This window comes from Chiloscyllium plagiosum, unplaced genomic scaffold (genome assembly GCF_037043375.1).
Source record: "Chiloscyllium plagiosum isolate Xiang-an unplaced genomic scaffold, Cpla_swu_hap1 HiC_scaffold_27, whole genome shotgun sequence".
NCBI lineage: Eukaryota > Metazoa > Chordata > Chondrichthyes > Orectolobiformes > Hemiscylliidae > Chiloscyllium > Chiloscyllium plagiosum.
Genome location: NW_028270165.1, coordinates 19,644,056 through 19,664,804, shown reverse-complemented (window position 1 = coordinate 19,664,804; position 20,749 = coordinate 19,644,056). Strand labels below are relative to the sequence as shown.

The following is a 20,749-nucleotide window of genomic DNA, read 5'->3' as shown; positions in this document are numbered from 1 at the left end:
GACTCTCCGACCCAGGGAAAAGACTTTGCCTATTTATCCTATCCATGCCCTCATAATTTTGTAAACCTCTATAAGGTCACCCCTCAGCCTCCGATGCTCCAGCAGCTCGAATCCTCCAACCCTGGCAACATTTTTGTAAATAGTTTCTGAACCCTTTCAAGTTTCACAACATCTTTCCAACAGGAAGGAGACCAGAATTGCACGCAATCTTCCAACAGTGGGCTAACCAATGTCCAATACAGCCGCAACATGTCCTCTCAACTCATGTACTCAATACTCTGACCAATAAAGGAAAGCATACCAAATGCCTTCTTCACTATCCTATCTACCTGCGACTCCACTTTCAAGGATCTATGAACCTGCACTCCAAGGTTTCTTTGCTTAGCAACACTACCGAGGACCTTACCAATAAGTGCATAAGTCCTGCTAAGATTGGCTTTCCCAAAACGCAGCACCTCGCATTTATCTGAATTAAACTCCATCTGCTACTTCTCAGCCCATTGGCCCATCTGGTCAAGATCCTGTTGTAATCTGCGGTAACTCTCTTCGCTGTCCACTACACCTCCAATTTTGGTGTCATTTGGCAACTTACTAACTGTACCTCTTATGCTCGCATCAAAATCATTTTGGTAAATGACAAGAAGTAGAGGGCCCAGCACCGATCCTTGTGGCACTCCACTGGTCACATGCCTCCAGTCTGAAACACAACCCTCCACCACCACCCTCTGTCTTCTACCTTTGAGCCAGTTCTGTATCCAAGTGGCTAGTTCTCCCTGTATTCCGTGAGATCTAACCTTGCTAATCAATCTCCCATGGGGAACCTTGTCGAACACTTTACTGAAGTCCATATAGATCACATCTACTGCTCTGCCCTCATCAATCCTCTTTGTTACTTCTTCAAAAAACGCAATCAATTGTGACAAAGAAGGAGGGAAATTTTTCGAAGGTTGTGCAGCTTTGGAATACTTTGCAACAGAAGATAGCGGAGGCAGGACCATTGAATATTTCTAAGACAGAAGTAGATTCATTCCTTTGCCTAAGAAGAATCTAAGGTTATGGGGATGGATGCGAATGTGCAATGTATAACACAAAGTAATCAGCCATTATCTTCTTGGAGTGAAGCAGCTTAATGAGCCGAATGGCTTACCTCAGCTCCTAATTTGGACATTCATATATTCTGCTAGCTAGAATGACCTGAGTTTGACCAGCATATATTTCCAATAAGCCCATGTTGATTCTGCTCAGCCCTATCATTAATTTTTAACTGTCCTGTTGTTGTACCTTTCATTATAGATTCCCTGTGCTCTCTTCCTTCTTTCTAAAACAGTGGGATGACATGTGCCACTTTCCAATTACCATTTTCCAGTGAACTAGCGTTAACCACCAAGCCCAGGGAATTTAGCTACTTTAAATCCTTTTCAATTCTCTGATGCATTTTTGTTTCATACATATTAATATCCGTCAGTTCTTCATTTATACTAGCCCCTAATTTCTGGTGTCATAATTTCTGGGAGCTATTAGTATTTTCCACTGAATGACATTTCCATCACTGAACCTCTTACCAGCAACATCCTGTGATTTAAACCTGTGACCTCCTGATTCAGAGAGAAGGCTGATCCATACTAGCAGCTGGTTTGGTGTATGACTGTCACCAACACGGGGGCAGTTTGGGAAATCCATTCTTGTTGGGCCAGTAAATACTCAATTCATGCTGCTCAGCATCAAAGGAGTTGACAGTGTCATGACAGTGTCAGTATCAAAGGAGTTGACAGTGTCATGACAGTGTCAGTATCAAAGGAGTTGACAGTCAGTAATTTGATTTATCTGAAACAGGCGAGATGTTTCCTGCCTCTGTGCCAAAAGCAAAGATCATGTCCAAAGATTCTGTCCCTAGTGGAGGTTTACTGCTAACAATTGGAGTTCAAGACCTTTGTCCTTGGTTACTGATAGCTTATTGCTCGAGAGGTTGGATCAAGGGGACACCGATCTAGTTCTTGGTCAACTATCAACTATCCAGGGGCAGAGGGGCATCAACTTGTGCAGAAAGGAGCAGGAAGCAGCTAAACAGCATTCATGGGTTAAACGAATGAGTGGAAAAAATGTTTAATGTCACCCAATACGACAAAATCAGAACCATTTACTTTTCACCCAAGAAAGACTGATTGGAGAACTGCTAAATTATGAGAAACTAAGCACTATAAAAGGGAAAAAAAGACTTTGGAGACCAAGTACACAAATCATCAAAAGTAGCAGACAGGTACAAAAACCAATCGAAAAATACAAATCGAGGCCTCTATTACAAAGGAGATGAAATACATGGGGTTGAAAGTTATGTTTCAGTTGCAAGCATCATAGAATTCTGTCACAGATAGACGCCATTGGCCCTGTCATGTCTGATAATTGAAATCTGGTGGAGTTTCCTCGCTTTCACATTTGTGGTGTGACATTCTAACACCACCTCTGCACACTTCTGGAGACCTCGAGTTTACAGAATCACACCACATTCCTCTCTACCTCCTCCAGGAATAACTATTTCTCCTGAGATACTGCCAGTTCCTCAGATTACTTGGTAACCCCGAATACAATCCGCATGACAGGAAATCTCTGGTGCTGCCCCGACACCAACAGTCACCCTTGGAACTGAAGAAAATGCAGAAATCTAAGGTGCAAAGAGACTTGGGTGTTCTAGTCCAGGATTCTCTCAAGGTAAACGTAGAGGTTGAGACAGTAGTTAGGAAGGCAAATGCAATGATGACATTTAATTTGACAGGACTTGAATGTAAAAGTCGGGATGTACTTGAGGCTTTGTAACACTCTGGTCAGGCCATATTTGAAGTATTGTGTGCAGTTTTGGGCCCAAATTTCAGGAAGGATGTACTGGCCTCGGAGTGTGTTCAGAGGAGGTTCACAAGAATGATCCCAGGAATGAATATCTGAACAAATAAGGAATGTTTGAGGACTCTCGGTCTATATTTAATGGAATTTAGAACGATGACGGAGGATCTAATTGAAACCGACAGAATTCTGAACAGACTGGATGTTGGGAAGATGTTTCCTTTGGTAGGAAAGGCTAGGAGCCAAGGGCACAGCCTTAGACCAAAGGGAAGACCCTTTAGAATGGAGGTAAAGAGAAACTTCTTCAGCTAGAGTGGTGAATCTATGGAATTCACTGCCACCGAAGACTGTGGAGGCCAGGTCATTGAGTACATTTAAGCTGTGAAAGATAGTTTCTTGAGTATGAAAGGGATCAAGGGTTACTGGGAGAATGGGGTTAAGAAACTTATCAGCCATGACTGAATCACAGAGCAGTCACAATGGGCTGAATGGCCTAATTTCAGCTCCTATGGTCTTATGATACACTGATGTGTGGAGGGGTGAAGAAAGGGTGGAAAGAGATGAAGAGAGGAATACAATTAAGGGGAAGCTGGATACAGATGAGGGAGAAAGGAAGAGAAGGAAATACAAGAATTGTACATTAAATTACGGAACGCATACAGAGGGATCTGGGCATATAGATCCCTGAAAGTGGCAAAGCAGGCAGGCATGTGGTCAAGAAGGCATACAGCATGCTTGCCTTGAGTGTAAGAGTTAGCAAGTTATGTTACAGCTATTTATTCCGGCCACATTCATAACATTGCGTGCAGTTCTGGCCAGCATGCTACCAGAAGGACATGGATGCTCTGGGAGAGGGTGCAGAGAAGGTTCACTAGGATGTTGCCTCTCATGAAAGAAAAGTCCTCTTTGGATTTCTTTTGATTAGCGAAAACAGGTACTAATGTGGGTCTTTTGTAAAAGCAAAGTGGCAGAAAGCAAATGTGTGATAAGTGGGGGATATCAGTTTGCTGATGAGGGATGGGAAGGGGCGATGAAGAGGGGTGGGTGGAGGCTCAGGCAGAGCGAAAACACTGATAGAGGCCAATTGAGCCGACCAACCTAGCCCTGTGGGACAGAGACAAATGTATCTATTTCAGACCGACCTGCAGGGGTTGGACAAACATTACATTCCATCCTGGGTAAAAATGTCCTCCATCTGCTCCTGCAGATCAATTCCATAGGGAAGGTGCTGTCAGTCAGCACTGGAAGTAAAGTGGGTGCGAGAGCAGCAAGTCCGACAGAAAGGATCCTCTTGCCCCTCCCACTTCACCCACTAAACAGGGTTCAAGGTGTGACTCAGCGGCAGTAACAACAGAATATACTGGCACTAGAGTGTGTCCAGCAGAGATTCACACGATCGATCCCTGGAATGGTACGCCCAACATACGATGAATGGCTGATGATCCTGGGATTGTATTCATTAGCGTTCGGAAGGTTGAGGAGAGATCTAACAGAAACTTACAAGATCATGCTTGGCTATGAAAGGGTGGATACTGGGAAGTTGGTTCCATTAGGCAGAGGAGACTAGGATCCAGGGGCAAAGCCTGATATTTAGAGGGGGTCAATTTAGAACAGAAATGAGGAGACATTTCTTCAGCCAGAGAGTGTGGGCTGTGGAATTCATTGCCAGGGAGCGCAGTGGAGGCCAGGACATTAAATGTCTTCAAGGCAGAGATTGATAAATTCTTGATTAAGGAATTAAGGGCTACGGGGAGAGTGTGGGTAAGTGGAGCTGAAATGCCCATCAGCCATGATTAAATGACAGAATGGACTCATTGGGCTGAATGGCCTTACTTCCACTCCTATGTCTTATGGTCTTAATTCATTGATGTTGACTAGATATTCTAAATTAATCTAGTCCCATATGCCAACACATGGCCCATACCCCTCTGAACCCTTCCTATTCAGAAACCATCCAGATGCCATTCACATATTGTAATTGTACCAGCCTCCACCATTTCCTCTGGCAGCTCATTCTTTACGCTCACTACCTTCTGAGTTAAAAAATTGCCCTTAGGTTTCTTTTAAATCTTTGCTCATCCACCTCAGCCTAAATCTATTACACTTTAGTTCTGGAAAGCCCCAAACCCAGGGGACAATATCTTGACTATTTACCCAATCCATGCCTTTCATGATTTTATAAATGTATACAAACGCCTCTGCCACACTCGGGAAAACAGCCCTAAACAATTCAGCTCAAACCCTCCAACACTGGCAGTATCCATGTAAATCTTTTCTGAACCCTTTCAAGTTTCATAACATGCTTTTGATAGGAGCGAGAGCAAAAGTGGCCTAACCAATGTCCTGTACAGCCACAACATAACCTCCCAACTCCAATACTCAGAGGATGGGGAAAGTTGTATTTTGTGGGTTTTGAAAACTGGGAAAGAATGGAAGAACCTGAACTTTTGAGGGTCAGTTTGGAAGCATCAACACTTCGGGGGGTAGGGGGGGGGGAGCAGAAAGAAGAGAGGAGGGAAGGAAGCCAAACGTGCTGCAGCCAACACGGAGCAAGAACAGAGGATGTAAAACTGTTGCAGCCAGCTTGAAGCTGCAATGTGGATCATTGCACGTGCTGTACTTGAACCTGATGCATTTATTTGTGGGAATCAGATGCATTTAAAAAATAAAAATAAAGTATCTCCCCCTCCCCAATAGCTAACATCCGTCCCTCCTCACCCGGGTAATGAAGACACATACCTGAGTTGGCAGAGTAGACTCCCTCCTTGGATTCACTCCAGTTGCTACAAGTGAACAGATTTCTCCCGCCCTCTCTCTCTCGCTCCCAGGATGAGGAGTTGCCCAGAAGAGGGTGTTTCATATTGAAACTGATACGGCCACTTCCGCGTTGTGATGTTAAAAATGGGGCAGGGAATGGGGACAGGCCGAGAGCAGAACTCTGCAGCAGATGGAAGGAGAGCAGTTTGCAAAAATCCCTTCCCTTCAAAGAATCCTTACAGTGTGGACGCAGGCCACTTGGCCCAACAAGTCCAAACCAACGTTCTGAATGGTAATTCACCCATATCCCTCCCCTTATTGCCCTACATTTATCCCAGAGTGATACACCGAACTTACACATCCCTGGACACTGAGGGAATTTAGCCTGGCCAATCCACCCTTGAAGATCTGGATCCCAGAGGGACCCCTCCGTCTCGAGATCCGTCAAAGAACGAACACAATGCGGACTGTACAAAGCAAAGTTATCAGTTTAATAAAGCAAGGCAGTCTGACGCAATTCTGTCCAGCAACACAGAAGTTAAAGGTCCGTGGCGAAATTGCAGAATTACTTTCGAAAATTACACATCATTTACATGTTTTTTAAGAGACAGCACAGCCTTAAAAGACCAATCAAATGTAATAAGGTGACATGATTGACAGCAGGTTAGTCCAATATTTCCTCGGAAACAGATTGTTTTACTCTCAAAATCATCCTGTGCTTGCAAGTTCAAGGTTAATTCGAATACCAAATTCATATGATTCATATTATTAAACTCCATTGTTTTCTTTTCCCCAAAGCTAACCAACTCAGCAAAGCAGCAATTCAAGTTCACAGTGTCAAATTATAACCTGAAGCCATTTTAAATTGAAAAGCCATTTTGTGGTTAATAAAAACCTACATACACCTGTTGCTCCTAACAAGAGCCTAAATTCAAATTTTAAATTCTCATCTCCCCTGGGTTCATCTCCATCATTGCAAGCTCATCAGACGAGCCCCTTGCAAGGGGGGGGGGGGGGGGGGGGTTATGATAAAGATCGAACTTGCCCTGCTGTGTGGACTTGCCATTGCCAGCATTGGTGCACAAGAAGGGACAGTTTACCTGTGCGATCCTGAGCAACCACAGACTGTGCACCAACTATGCCAGGAAGATGTCATCGTCTGCTGAGGGACTGAACATTACCAAGAATGACTATTGCAGTGGTCAGAGATTGAACAGTTCATTTACAGAACAAGTCTAAATGTTCTTTATCCTGTAAAGGTGTTGTGTGCCAGTTTGATACCAGTTGTGCTATGAGCTACCCTGGTAAGCCTTGCCCCATCCAAATAGGTCACACCGCAAAAGAGAAGATCGGAAATGTTATCTTTCGATTACAATTTGTTTCTTCAAAGTCATAATAGAATATTTGGCAGGGATGAAGTGGTCTGTTATGTGCTGACTTCAGCAAAAGACTTTTTGACCCCTAATGGCACCAATGTCTTTCCAATTATGGAATGGGTGGAACTGTTCTGGGACAATAACCGCATCTCTTACCAAAAGACCTATCTATTGAACAGCCTCAAGGAAGTCACAAAGACAGGCATGCCTCTTATTGGCAAGGTCCCTCCCTTACCTATGCTAAACCTGGTTATTATTTTGAATAACGTAAGTACTCCTCATGCTGTAACTGTAGGAACACCGTCTCCCCTGAGTTTTACATAGAATGGAAGAATCCAAAAGCTCTACAAAACAGTAATATCACTCTTTGGGATATGCAGTTCTCAGTGACTTTTTTCTGTAGGAGGATTTTCAGGAGTTATTAGCCATCAAAACCGTACTTATATCGTTTGTGGCATCACCCTTTTGGGTAATGAGACAACTGCTGCTTTATTGAGATCAGGATTTAAAATTTGAATTTAGGCTGTTGTTAGGAGCAACAGGTGTATGTAGGTTTTTATTAACCACAAAATGGCATTTCAATTTTAAATAATATTTTCAAATAAATATAACAAAATAGCTTCAGGTTATGATTTGACACTGAACCTGAATTGCTGCTTTGCTGGATTTAGAAATAAAAGAGAACAATAGTGTTTTCATAATATGAATCATAAGTAATTTGGTATTCGAACTAACCTTGAACTAGCAAGCATGGGATGATTTTGTGCGTAAAACAATGTTTCCTATGAAATACCATTGGACTAACCTGCTGTCAATCATGTCACCTTGTTACATTTTATTGGTCTTTTCTTGTAATTCAGGCTGCGCTGTCGCAAAAATAAATAATGCGTAATTTTCAAATGTAATTGTGTAATTTTGCCACAGAACACAGAGGCTTTTAACCTGTGTTGCTGGACAAATCTGTGCTAAGCTACCTTATGTCATTAAGCTGATAACGTTGCTTTAAATAGACCGTACTCCTAGTGATTCTTTTGACCGATCTCGGACCAAGACACCCAATTGAGGGGGTCCAGACCTTCACCCCAACCTGCAGAACCCCGAACACTATGGATACACTTACCTCGGCCAATCCACTCTAACCTGCACATCTCTAGACACTGGGGGTAAATTATCATGGTCAACATACACTAACCAGACCATCCTTGGGGATTATCAGTAATTTAGCATGGCTGAACTCCCCCTAACCTGCACATCGCTGGACAGAATGGGGAATGAAGCTCGGCCAAGGCCGAGGTTAACACGAGGTTGGAATTCTCTCCCAGAAATGACAGTGGGTGGTGCCCTCACCAAGATGGCCGCCCGCGCTCCACGCCCCAAGACAACATGCGCCTGACCCTCACAAAGATGGCGGCTGATTGCCCGGGCAACCCGAGAGCGCCTTCGCCGGTGAAGTAAACACTGAGCCTGTGGTGATTTTATTCGCGGCCTCAGGCCTCCCCCTAGGAGTTTATAAACTCCCCAGTCTCCCTCCTCCTGCGGTCCCCAATCCGACCCTGTCTCACTGTCTCCTCTCCCCGGGGGCAGGAGCCAGGTCTTGGCGCTCGGGGCCTGGCGACCTTCCCGGGATGTTCCTGAAACCTGGTCCTGTTCTGAAGGAGGATCACCGGACCCGAAATGATTTCTCTCGGCACGAGCTGCCGGACCTGCTCACCTTTTCCAGCGGCTCTTATTACTTCAGCCACCGGCTCCATTCTGCTCCCACACTCAGGAACACTGCCTCAGTCCCGCTGCAGGACCTGCACTGCACATGCGCCAGCTCACAAGGGGCGGGGTCCAGGTATGTGACGTCTTCCGGGTTGAGGGAGCGTGGTTGGGGAGGCCACCAACCAATCGGTGACAATGGGGGCGGGGCGATTGTTTTGCCGTCCCCCAGCCTCCAGAAAGGTTAAAAATCACACAACGCCAGGTAAAAGTCCAACAGGTTTAATTGGAAGCACTAGCTTTCGGAGCGACGCTCCTTCATCAGGTGATAGTGGAGGGCTCGATCGTAACACAGAATTTATAGCAAAAATTTGCAGTGTGATGTAACTGAAATTATACATTGAAAAATTGATTGTCTGTTAAGCCTTTCATCTGTCAGAATACAGTGATAGTTTCACTTCTTTCATGTGTAAATCACAAAACCCTTTTTGTTTAAAGTTGCATTCTCAGGTTAGCTGTTAACAGTGGTGATAGCTAGACAATATGTTGAAGGTGTTAGGCTCCTGTGTTCTCTAGTTATGACCTGATGTTTAGATTGATTCTAATCTAAAAAGTGAGATAACAGAGTTTTACATAAATTCATGCAGTTTTTGAGCTCAGAGTTCTACAGGACCGTATGTGGTTTTTGAGCAAAGTGCAATGTGACTCTGAAAGTACCAAAAAAATTCACCACACCAAATATATGTGTGCATGTGGGTCTTTGTCTGTCTGTGTGTGTGTCTGTCTGGGATGGGGGTTGTGAGTGTGTGTGTGTGGTGAGTGCAGAGTGTCTTAAGTCTGTGAGGGGGTGCAAATGTGGGAGTCTGTGTGTCTATAAGGGTGTGGGTGGGTGGCTGTGTGCGCGTCTGTGTGTATCTGTGTCCGTGTGTATGTAGGAATATCTGTGTGTGTGTAGTGCAATAGTGATCACCTGTAATGTGACATGAACCCAAGGTCCCGGTTGAGGCCCTCGTTATGGGTACCGAACTTAGCTATCAGCCTCTGCTCAGCCACTTTCCTCTGCTGCCTGTCCCGAAGTTCACCTGGGAGGATGGTCACCCGAAGGTCCGAGGCTGAATGTCCTGGACCACTGAAGTGTTCCCCAAGTGGGAGGGAACCCTCCTGTCTGTTGATTGTTGTGCGGTGCCCATTCATCCGTTGTCGTAGCCTTTGCTCGGTTTCCCCAATGTACCATGCCTCCGGGCATCCCTGCCTGCAACGTAGAAGATAGACAATGTTGGCTGAGTCACATGAGTACCTGCCATGTACACGGTGGGAGGTGTTCCCACGCGTAATAGTGGTATCTATGTCCACAATCTGACACGTTTTGCAGCGTCCACCACAAGCTGCCCTGAGTGCGGGAAGAGGTTTACATTTTCCCGCAACTTGCGGAAGCACCAGCGCTCACAACAATCAGATTCCACTGCTGACATTGCCATGAGTCCTCCCCAGGACTGATTCTCCTGACAGTGGGTGCAGTGGGAGAGTTGGTGCACTGTATTTGTTTTCCATTGGACTGTAACCTCACGGCTCAGGGGTGGCATGGTGGCTCAGTGATTAGCACTGCCTCATGGCACCAGGAACCAAGGATCAATTCCACCCTTGGGGCGACTGTCGGTGTGGAGTTTGTGGAGGGTAGGACAATGGATGAGATAAGAAACCGCTGCCTTTCTTGAGACAAGTCTCCCGGAGAGAAGTTGCAGACTGATTGTCTGATCTGTTGATCCTCACAGTGCCCCATTGCCCTCAGTTAACAGGAGGAGGTCCACACAGATGTACCGAAGCCCCTCTTTGGACAGCAGAAGAAAACTGTGCAGACAGGGAAAACGTGCAAACTCCACACAGACAGTTACCTGAGGCTGGAATTGAACCTGGGTCCCTTATGCTGTGAGGTAGCAATGCTAAGCAGTGTGCCACCCCAAAATGTTATAAAATTTGAATAAACCTACTAAGTTGGAAATGTGTCCATACCAAGAACTTAGTGTAAATGTTTGGAAGCAAAAGTCCGTCGGAATTGTCTTTGGGATGGATCCAAAACTTACTTCGTTAATACTTTGACCTCTGGAACTGTCTGCCAGAGAGTGTGTTGGAGTCAGATTCAATTATGGATCATTAAACTGAAAAGGAAAGCAAGGTACTGTAGTGGATGTCAGAATATGAGTTTCCTGATTGGGACTGTTCACTTGCTCCTGTTACCATTTCAGGTTGCTGAATTTTCGTTAGCATCCTGCACATGTTGGGATTTTTTCTCCTTTCTAGTATCTACTTGAGTGACTCAGTGACAAATCTAGTTTATGAATTGTTCCTATGATATCTCATGAGAGGGTTTATGATATTCACAGTGTGTCCAAGTGAGGAAAAACAAACTGTTCATCTTAAATATTTGACTTTAAACAATGGAAATAAAATTAATGTTTGGAAAACACACAACTTGCTGTGTAGTAAGATAATCAGAAATAGGAATGAGAGTAAGTAATTGACCGTTGAGATGTTCTGTCTTTCATTTATCTAAATTCTCTTTCCTGCACTTGTTTTTTCATGACTTCATCTACTGAAGTGACTGCACTCCAAAAGCTTGTGATTTCAACATAAGAGCATAAGAACTAGGAGCAAGAGTCGGCCTTCCGGCCCGCTCCACCACTCAATAAGATCATGACTAATCTTTTCGTGGACTATGCTGCACTTACCTGCGTTTTCACCATATCCCTTACGTTTTTGAAAAATAAAAGAATTATCTACTGCTTCGAGTAATTGCTGAAGTAATGTTAAATACTTCCTGGGCAAGGCATTCCATAGATTAACAACCCTCTGGGTGAAGAAGTTTCTTCTCCGTTCAGTTTTCAACCTGCTTCGTCTAATCTTGAGGTCTCAGCTACCAATGCAACATCCTACTTTTATTTCTTTCATAATTTAATATATTTCTGTAAGATCCCTTCCAAACAAACCTGCTGGACTATAACCTGGTGTCATGTGACTTATGACTAAAAACTTATTATTACGCATCCTCACAGTGAAGAAGATAGGGACACTACCACTGCGCCATAAAAAAAACCTCTGCAGCAAATAGGCCCTCTTCTATTGAATGAATGGGGAGAGGTTTCTTCTTAACATGGGATACAAATATTATACCCTCAGAGCCCATTACACTAAATTGAGCCCTCTTAGGTTGAATGAATGGATGCGGAGGTGCCACAGTTGAATTGGTTGATAACGTTAAAAATCACATCTTTCCCCCTGAATATGTGACACGACCGCTATCGCCCCAGAGCCCGTTGCAGTAAATTGGGTCATCTGCTGTTGAATGAATGAACGGGAATGAAAAGGGCGGATACACTGACATGATTGTGAAATTCCCCACCAATCCCAAAGCTTGTGGTCGGTACCGACTAATCGGAGAGAGAGTTTACAGAGGGTGGGACCAACACGACACGGAATGCCAGCTGCCATTGGTCAGGTGGTGTAAGGTGCGCTCTGATTGGAGGGGACGCGGATGACGCGCGTCACTGAAGGAGGAGACGGAAAGAAGAAGAAAAACAAAGATGGCGGCGCGAGGCTGCGGTTTTCTCATCGACTCAGCGAGCGGTTTCTGACGGAGGGAGGGGGGCAGACAGGCACCGTTTACCTCAGAAAATACCTTTAAAATACATTTCAAATTAATGTCGGAACTTTTCAAACAAAAGTTGTGAAGAAAAGGAGACAGTCCCCGGTGGGGTTTATTGTTTATTTGTGTATAATTCCCGGGGCCCGGAAAGGGGGAGGTGACGGTTACCGGGTGAACGAGAAAACAAATTAAAAATGTCGGCGGTGGAGGAGAGAGAGCCGGCGCCCGCGGCTTCTTCGGCGGCGGCCGGAGCCCAGGAGCTCAACAACCCCCCGGAGCTGGAGGAAGGTCCGAGCTCCAAGAAGCGGGGGGGGGGGGTCCGGCTGGAGGCTGGAGGCTGGATGCTGGATTTGCTCAAGGCTTGTATATATTAACTTATTTAAATGGTACCTACTGTATGGGGCTATGGTTTACATTAAAACCGGAGGATCATGTCAGAGTGTTTGTTTATATTGAGCAGTTGTAGGTAAAATACACTCCCTGGAGGAGCACCTTCTATGTTGCTGCATTTCTTGCCTTCTGCCCTTCCCCCATTTGTTATCTCCCATTTGATTTTACATTTTATTTCGTCAAATTTAATTTGATGTTAATGAGAGTTGGTGTTCACTGTGTGTTATTAATTTGTTTGTTGAATTATTGTAAGAAAAAAATTAATGGTGTCATGTCATTTCTGATGTCAGATTTTGACATTGAATGTGCAGATGTGAATACCAGTAAGTTGTGAAAATAAATCAAGAACTTGTGCTTCTAACAAAAAAAGCAGTTCACTGATATTAATGGCATTGTCTCATTTGAGTCTGACCAACAAACCGTTTCATGTAGTCACCCAATTTAATTAAAATTTTCTTTAACTTAATTAAAGAAAATAACTCTAGCAGGCTAAGATTTGTACAATTTGTTTATAAGATTTATTTATAAGTCCATTGCTCTCGATGTGGTCTCTGCCACATTGGGGAGACTGGACGCCAACTTGCAGAACATTTCAGGGAACAGCTCTGAGACGCCAAAACTAAACGACCCCACCACCTTGTGGCTGAACACTTTAACTCCCCCCTCCCAATCCGTCAAGGACATGCAAGTCCTCGGCTGCCTCTCCCTCCAAGCTCTAGCTACCTGACGCTTGTAGGAAGAACACCTCGTCTTCTGCTTTGGGACCCACTAACTACATAGGATCAATATAGATTTCACCAGTTTCTTTATTTCCCCTCCCCCCACCCCACCCACCCCCACACCACACACCTTGTCCCAGATCCAGAGTTGAAAAATGTGGCGCCGTAAAAATGCCTAGAGGCCATGCCTTTAGGAATTCCCTGGCTGTTCTCTGGCATGGCACTCATCCACAGATTCTATCAACAAACACATTGACCTGGACCCAATACACCGTCCAATGCAGCGGACAGTTGGAACTGACAACCGGAAGCGGCAGAGACAAACCACTATAAATGCTGGAGGAAACATCACAGAAGCGCTTCACAAGAGGCTCCCAAGCACTAAGGATGTCACCTAGACAGGGGATGAAACGTCTGCAACAAAAATTCCCAGCTCGGCGAACAGAACCATAACAACGAGCACCCGAGCTACAAATCTTCTCACAAACTTTGAATTGAGCACAGGAGTTGGGACATCCTGTTGCAACGGTCACACATGTCACACAACACAAGGCGTGGCCTGTCTCTGACTTACCATCCCTTTGAATATCGGGGGAAGACACCCCTTTCATTGTAACATTCAGGAAAGATGCCTTACTTCAACAAAAATGTGCTGTGCTCACAGATGTTTGGACAGAGGAAGGGAGTTGCAGTCTGGGGTGAAGCTCAATCTTCAATCAGAGAAAGCGAGGAGCAGCAGTAGCTTCAGAAGCTCATGGTCCAACTTGCGCATTCAGACAATAGGGGGACTCTTCTGGGTAAAATCTGGGAGTGAAGCAATGTCTCTCCTTTCCATTCCTTATCCTGGGACGGAGAGAGAAGGGGGGAAGCACTGTTCATTTGCAGCAACGGGAGGCAGAGAGTATGAATTCAAGCAGGGAGCAAACTCTGCAAAAGTCAGTTTCAGTCGGCTTCTTCTGGAATATTGTGTGCAATTCTGGTCTCCCTTCTATAGGAAGGATGTTGTGATACTTGAAAGGATTCAGAAAAGATTCACAAGGCTGTTGCCAGGGTAGGAGGGTTTGAACCACAAGGAGAGGCTGAATAGGATGGGATTCCCTAGAGCATCTCAGGCTGAGTGTGTGTTTTTTAAAGAGGTTTATAAAAACTTGAGGGGTGTGGATAGGGTGGATAGACAAAGTCTTTTCCCTGGGATAGGGGGAGTTCAGAACTAGAGGGCATAGGTTTAGGGCGAGAGGGGAAAAATTTAAAAGGGACCTTGCAGTCAACCTTTTTTTTGCAGAGGGTGAAGCGTGTATGGAATGAGCTGCCAGAGGAAGTGGTGGAGGCATCTGGATGGATATATGAAAAGGAAGGGTTTAGAGGGATATGGACCAAGTGATGGCAAATGGAACTAGACTAATTTTGGATATCCGATTGGCATGAACAAGTTAGATTGAAGGATCTGTTTCTGTGCTTTATGTCTCTGACTCTATGACTGGTGAAAAGCGTTGGCATTCGTCGAAACATTTATGTAACAGAAAATTATAAGTGGGTAAAGATTAGCCTCACGTCATTGATCCATGAATCCTGGTGTAGTATGGATGTATTTCCAGTAATAGAGTCAGTATGGCATGGAAGGAGTCCAAAACGACAGCTTCTTTTACAAAAAGTCACAGTCACACTTAAAACTTACATTTCCAGAAGACTCAGATTTAAGACAACCGTGCGTTAAAGAAGACAGATAAGTCTGGGGTATATGTTACATATTTGATGGAATGTTTATAGCTCTCAAAGCCTGATTTGCAGTTGTTGCTGGGCTTGTAATATTGTACAGCAGAATATTGTGTATCTTCAGTAAGAACGTCAATACCGCATGATAGATGTCCATTCAGCAACTTGAGTGGACTCTTCATGGAGTATGCAATCCACCACATTACCCTGCTGTATACATTTACATAAAGATCAGCACAAAGATCTTGGGTATTAAGAGAGGAAAGAATGTTCCACAGAAACTAGAATTGTGTGTTTTGATTTTCTATTGTGGACTGACAGCGATGACCTTTGCAATCTCTTTCCACAGGAATATTACAAGAGAAGAATTTGGAGGCAGAAATCTCAGACCAAACATCACATCGAAGTCTGACAGTCGCTTGATTCACCAGGACTTGGATATTGATGGCCTTGAAAACAAAGGGGAGAAGGTCTGTCTGCTCAGTTAGGTTTTGAACGTCAGTGTGACTGGAAACTCAGAGTCTCATATACCCACACACCAGAGTAGTGACTGGAACATGCTTTACAGACTGAATGGGAGTCCTCCAATTACCAGTTCACCAGTAACACCACACCTATGCTGTAAGTGTGAGCGAGTTTCAACTGATTGTTGAACCTGGAGAAATACGAGTACACCTGCACCATGGAGAAATCATGAAAATGCAGGGAGTGTAGGAACGGTTTCCCTTCCCCGCCTGCCCGATATTCATCAGCATTTATACACCGGGCAGCGGCCATTCACCTGCATTCAGCACAGGAAAGGCTTCACTCAGTCGCATCACCTCCTGGTCCACATTGGGGAGAAACTGCTCATCTGTCCTGTATGCTGAAGTAGATGAAGGACATTTTTTTTTTTATCCTGGATGAAGCATACTGCAGGTATACCTGAAATAGATACATTTGTCTCTGTCCCATTGAGTCTCCAGCACAGGGCCAGGCACAATTGGTCTCTGTGTTTATTCTCCACCTGAGCCTCCATCCCCCACTTTTCGAAAGTTCACTTTACACTACTTCACTTTTACAAAAGACCTACATTAATACCTGTTCTCACAAACCGAAAGAAATCCGAAGAGGATAGTCGCTTTTACAAAGAAAGGCATAATATAAATTAATTCATGGTAATTGCTTCTTCGCTTTAGGCCCATTTCGGCTTATGAAAGGAACACTCTACTTTCAAATAGTGGGGGAAAGCTGTATAATACAATACAACACAGTCACAGGCTCTTCTCTCTTGGTTTCGGCACACACACCCCCTCAAGCCTGTGCTAATTCTTAATCCTTACTTAGACCTGCAATTTATTGCCCATGTGTGGTTTCTGTTCCTCTGTTCACCTCCCCTTCATGTGTCTATCAAGATACACCTTAAACATTGTTAAGGTGCCTGCTTCCACTACCTCCACTGGCAGTGCGTTCCAGAAACCCACCACCCCTCTGTGTAAATTCCCCACCCCCACCACTTCTCCCCCAAACAGTCCCCCTTTCACCTTGAACCTGTGCCCTCTTTTAGTTGACCTTTCCACCCTGGAGGGAAAAAACGCCTCTGACTCTCACAGAATCCCTCCAGCGTGGAAACAGACCATACAACCCAACAAGTCAACACCGGCCCTCCAAAGATTAACACATAGAGACCCGTTCCCTTACCCCTATTATCTACATTTACTCCTGACTAACGCACCGAACTTACACATCCCTGAACATTGGGGCAATTTACACACAGACAATCCAACTTAACCTGCCTCTCCCTGGACACTATGGGTAATTTAGCTTCGCTAATCCACCCTAACCTGTACAAATTTGGATTGTAGGAGGAAGCCCGAGCACCCGGAGGAAGCCCACACAGATATGGGAGGTGGGGTGCAGGGACAATGTGCCAATTCCACACAGACAGTTGCCTGAGACTAAAATCGAACGCAGGTCTCTGGCACTGTGAGGCGTCAGTGCGAACCACTGAGCTACCCTGCCACCCCTGTCCAGCCAATCTGTGTGTCTCATCATTTTGTCGAGGTCTCGTCTCAGCCTCTGTTTTTCCAAAGAAAACAATCCAGGTTTATGCCTCCTCTGCTCGTAACGAGAGCCCTCCAGACTAGGCAATGTCCTGGTGAACCTTGTCTGTACCCTCTATCAGAGCACCCACATCCTTCCAGTTGCACAGTGACCAGAACTGCACACAATATTCCGAATGTGGTCAGAATAAAGAGCTGTATGTAACTCTTACACTCAAGGAAGCGTGCTGTGTGCATTCTTGACCACCATTCCCACCTGCATTACCACTTCCACGGATCTATATGCCCAGATCCCTCTGTATGCCAGTGCTCCTATGTGTTCTGCCATTTATCATACAATTCTTATATTTTCTTCATCACTATCGAGCTTCACTTTAACTGTCTTTCTCTCTTCATCTCTTTCTCCCCCCTCCTCACCCCTCCACACATCAGCATATCATAAGAACATAGGAGCAGAAATTAGGCCATTCATCCCATTGAGTCTGCTTCGCCATTCAATCATGGCTGATACGTTTCTCAACCCCATTCTCCCCGTAACCCTTAATCCCCTTGATACTCAAGAACCTATCTATCTCAGTCTTAAATATACTCAGTAACTTGGCCTCCGCAGCCTTCTGTGGCGGTGAATTCCATAGATTCACCACACTCTGGTTTAAGAAGTTTCTCTCTCCTCTGTTTTAAAGGGTCTTCCCTTGACGCGAAAGCTGAGCCCTCAGGTTCTAATCTTTCCTACCAATGGAAACATATTCCCAACATCCACGCCGTTCATTATTCTGTAGGTTTCAATTAGATCCCCTCTCATCCTTCTGAACTCCATGAAGTATAAACCTAGAGACCTCTAATGTTCTTCATATGTTAAATTTTTCATTCCTGGACCATTCTTGTGAACCTCCTCTGAACATGTTCCAGGGCCAGTACATCCTTCCTGAGATATGGGGCCCAAATCTACATACAGTACTCTAATTGTGGGCTGACCGGAGCCTTACAGAGCCTCAGAAGTACATCCCTACATTTATATTCAAGTCTGATCAAAATAAATGCCTTCATTGCATTTGCCTCCCCAACTACTGACTCAACCTGTAAGTTTACCTTGAGAGAATCCTGGAGTAGAACTCCATAGTCTCTCCCCATAATCTTTCTTTTCCTGAGTAGCAGCAGAGATTTACAGATACCTCGATTGTTTTCAGGGATACCAAGGGATCTTGGGAATTGCCAGTATCTCAGGAGGAGGCAGAGAGGAATGTGGTGTGGTCCTGAAAACTGCAGAACTTTCCAAACTCCCTGAGTCAGCAGTAACTCTTTCTGGACCAAGAAACAAAAGGGCCACTGAGAAACTGCGACATCAGAAGACCTCAGAAGCAGAAATGAGGCCATTCAGCTCATTGAGTCTGCTCCACCATTCAATCATTCTTACCTATCAAGGGTTACGGGGAGAATTGGGTTGAGAAACATATCAGCCATGATTGAATAGTGGAGCAGACTCAATGGGCTGAATGGCCTAATTTCTGGTAGTTAGTCATCCCTGGGAAGAAGGATGCAAAACAACAAGTTGTTTCCTGGGACCGATGATCTAAGTGTTTTATAACCTCATGACAAAAGGGCAATTAAGTTTGTCTGTGGAAGGAAGGCACTGACATAAAGGGTTTTTTTTTGCAGGAAAGGCTGTATCAAACAAACCACTAACCCTCGAGGATAAGGAGGTAAGCTACAGACCGGAGATCTCCAGAAGTGTGGGGAGGTGGTGTTAGAATCTAAAGAAGCATCACATCACAGATTTGAAAGCGAGGAATCTCCACCAGAATGCAACTCCAGAAAGATGCAGCAGCAGTACTTGGAAGAAGAATGCTGCACTGAATCCCTAGATATTTCCAGAGACAGATACTGTTGGTGGAAACTCAGTTAAATTCTGCCATCAATTGGGTGATAGCCAAGTTGTGAGTGAGGTTGAACTTGTTACTTGAGGAGTTTTATTTTTGGTTGCTGCATACAATAAAGTGTAAATCATTGTTTCAGCTGTTAATTGTGTGCAGTTTCTGAGTTAAGAGCCAAATTAAGACGATTCACCCACAACCACAGAGAGAGGCTGGGATTCATGTTGACTCCATTGCATTCAGCAGTACATCACGTCAATACTCTTATAATGCGAAGGCTGACAGCACCACCTTTCTCAAACAGAGGAGCGTGTCGCCCAATAATCTGTAAAATTAGCATGAAAAGTGGTGTAACCTGCTCTACTGAGAAGAATAAATCCCCAACACTTTAAAATCAACAATCAGCAATTTATTTATCCAACTCTCACGGTGAACAAATGAACAAAACTATTAACATACTGGATACAGGCCAGGAGCAGATGGGTGGCACTAGTTTAGTTGGGGATCATGGACTGGTTGGTCTGAAGGGTCTGTTTACAGGCTGCATGACTCCATAGCACGGAATGAATGGGGATCCATCCCAAAGATGATAAAGGTTTCAAGCACCACCTTAGGCAAATGTGTGGACTCTCTCCAGTCAACTGAGGGCAGTGGGACACTGTGAGGGTCAGTAGATCAGTCAGCCAGCCAGTTCTCTCCAGGAGACTTGTCTCTTAAGAAAGGAAGTGGTTTCCTGTCCCATCAGCCAGATTATCCAGTTTGGATTAGGTCCTATATTTCCAACAAAATAGGTAGACAGGGCAGTGTCTATAACAAATATGTTATTCAACTTGGAAGCGTGCTGAAGACATATACAAGGATGTTACCAGGACTCAAGGGTCTGTGTAAAAGGGAGATTTTGGACAAGCTAAGATATTTTTATTTAGAGCATTAGTGACTGATAGGGGCCCTTAGAGAAGTGAAATGATCGTGAGAGGCATGGAGAGGGTGAATGCACTCATACGTTTACCCCGGGGTTGGGGAAGTGAGACTAGAGGGCATCAGTTTAAGGTTAGAGGAAAAAGAATAAAAGGGAATGGGAGGGGCAACTTTTTTTTTAATGCAGATGGTGGTACACATATGGAATGAGATGCCAGCGGAAGTGGTTGAGGTGGGTACATTAACAATACTTAAAAGGCATTTGGACAAATAAGTGGATAGGAAAGGTATGGAAGGAAATGGGCCAAGTGCAGGGAAATGGGCTTAGTGTTGATGGACAGTTTGGTCGGTGTGGACCATGTTGTGCCAAAGGGCCTGTATCCTGCTGTGGGACTTTATGATTCGTGTCTCTTTGTCGGTCCGACAGTTTTGAGTTTCCAAATGAACATCTTACTAAATCAGGCTGAATAAACTCCAATCTCCAATCTCAACTCTGATGCGGAGGTGCTGGTATTGAATTGGGATGGACAAGGCCTGAAGTCACATGGCACAAGATGAAGTGATGAAGGAGCAGCACTCATGAAAGAGCAATGCTCCTAAAGTTTGTGATTTCAAATAAACTTGTTGCACTGGAACATGGTGTCGTGTGACTTCTGACTTCTTCAACTCTGGGTTTGTCTCAAACTTGACGGGGTACTTTGTCCAACTCGGCATATTTTATCAGTATCTCTTGGAGGAATTCTTTTTTTTAAGATTAGATTCCCAACAGTATGGAAACAGGTCCTTT

At 44.6% G+C, this 20,749-nt stretch overlaps 1 protein-coding gene and 1 pseudogene across 1 annotated transcript in view; one reads left to right on the top strand and one right to left on the bottom strand.

The window, feature by feature from the left end:
* LOC148143349 (uncharacterized) overlaps positions 1-20,749 on the top strand; it is a 151,534-nt gene that overhangs the window by 8,890 nt on the left and 121,895 nt on the right. The window lies entirely within an intron of this gene.
* LOC148143350 (uncharacterized) overlaps positions 1-20,749 on the bottom strand; it is a 42,684-nt pseudogene that overhangs the window by 5,785 nt on the left and 16,150 nt on the right.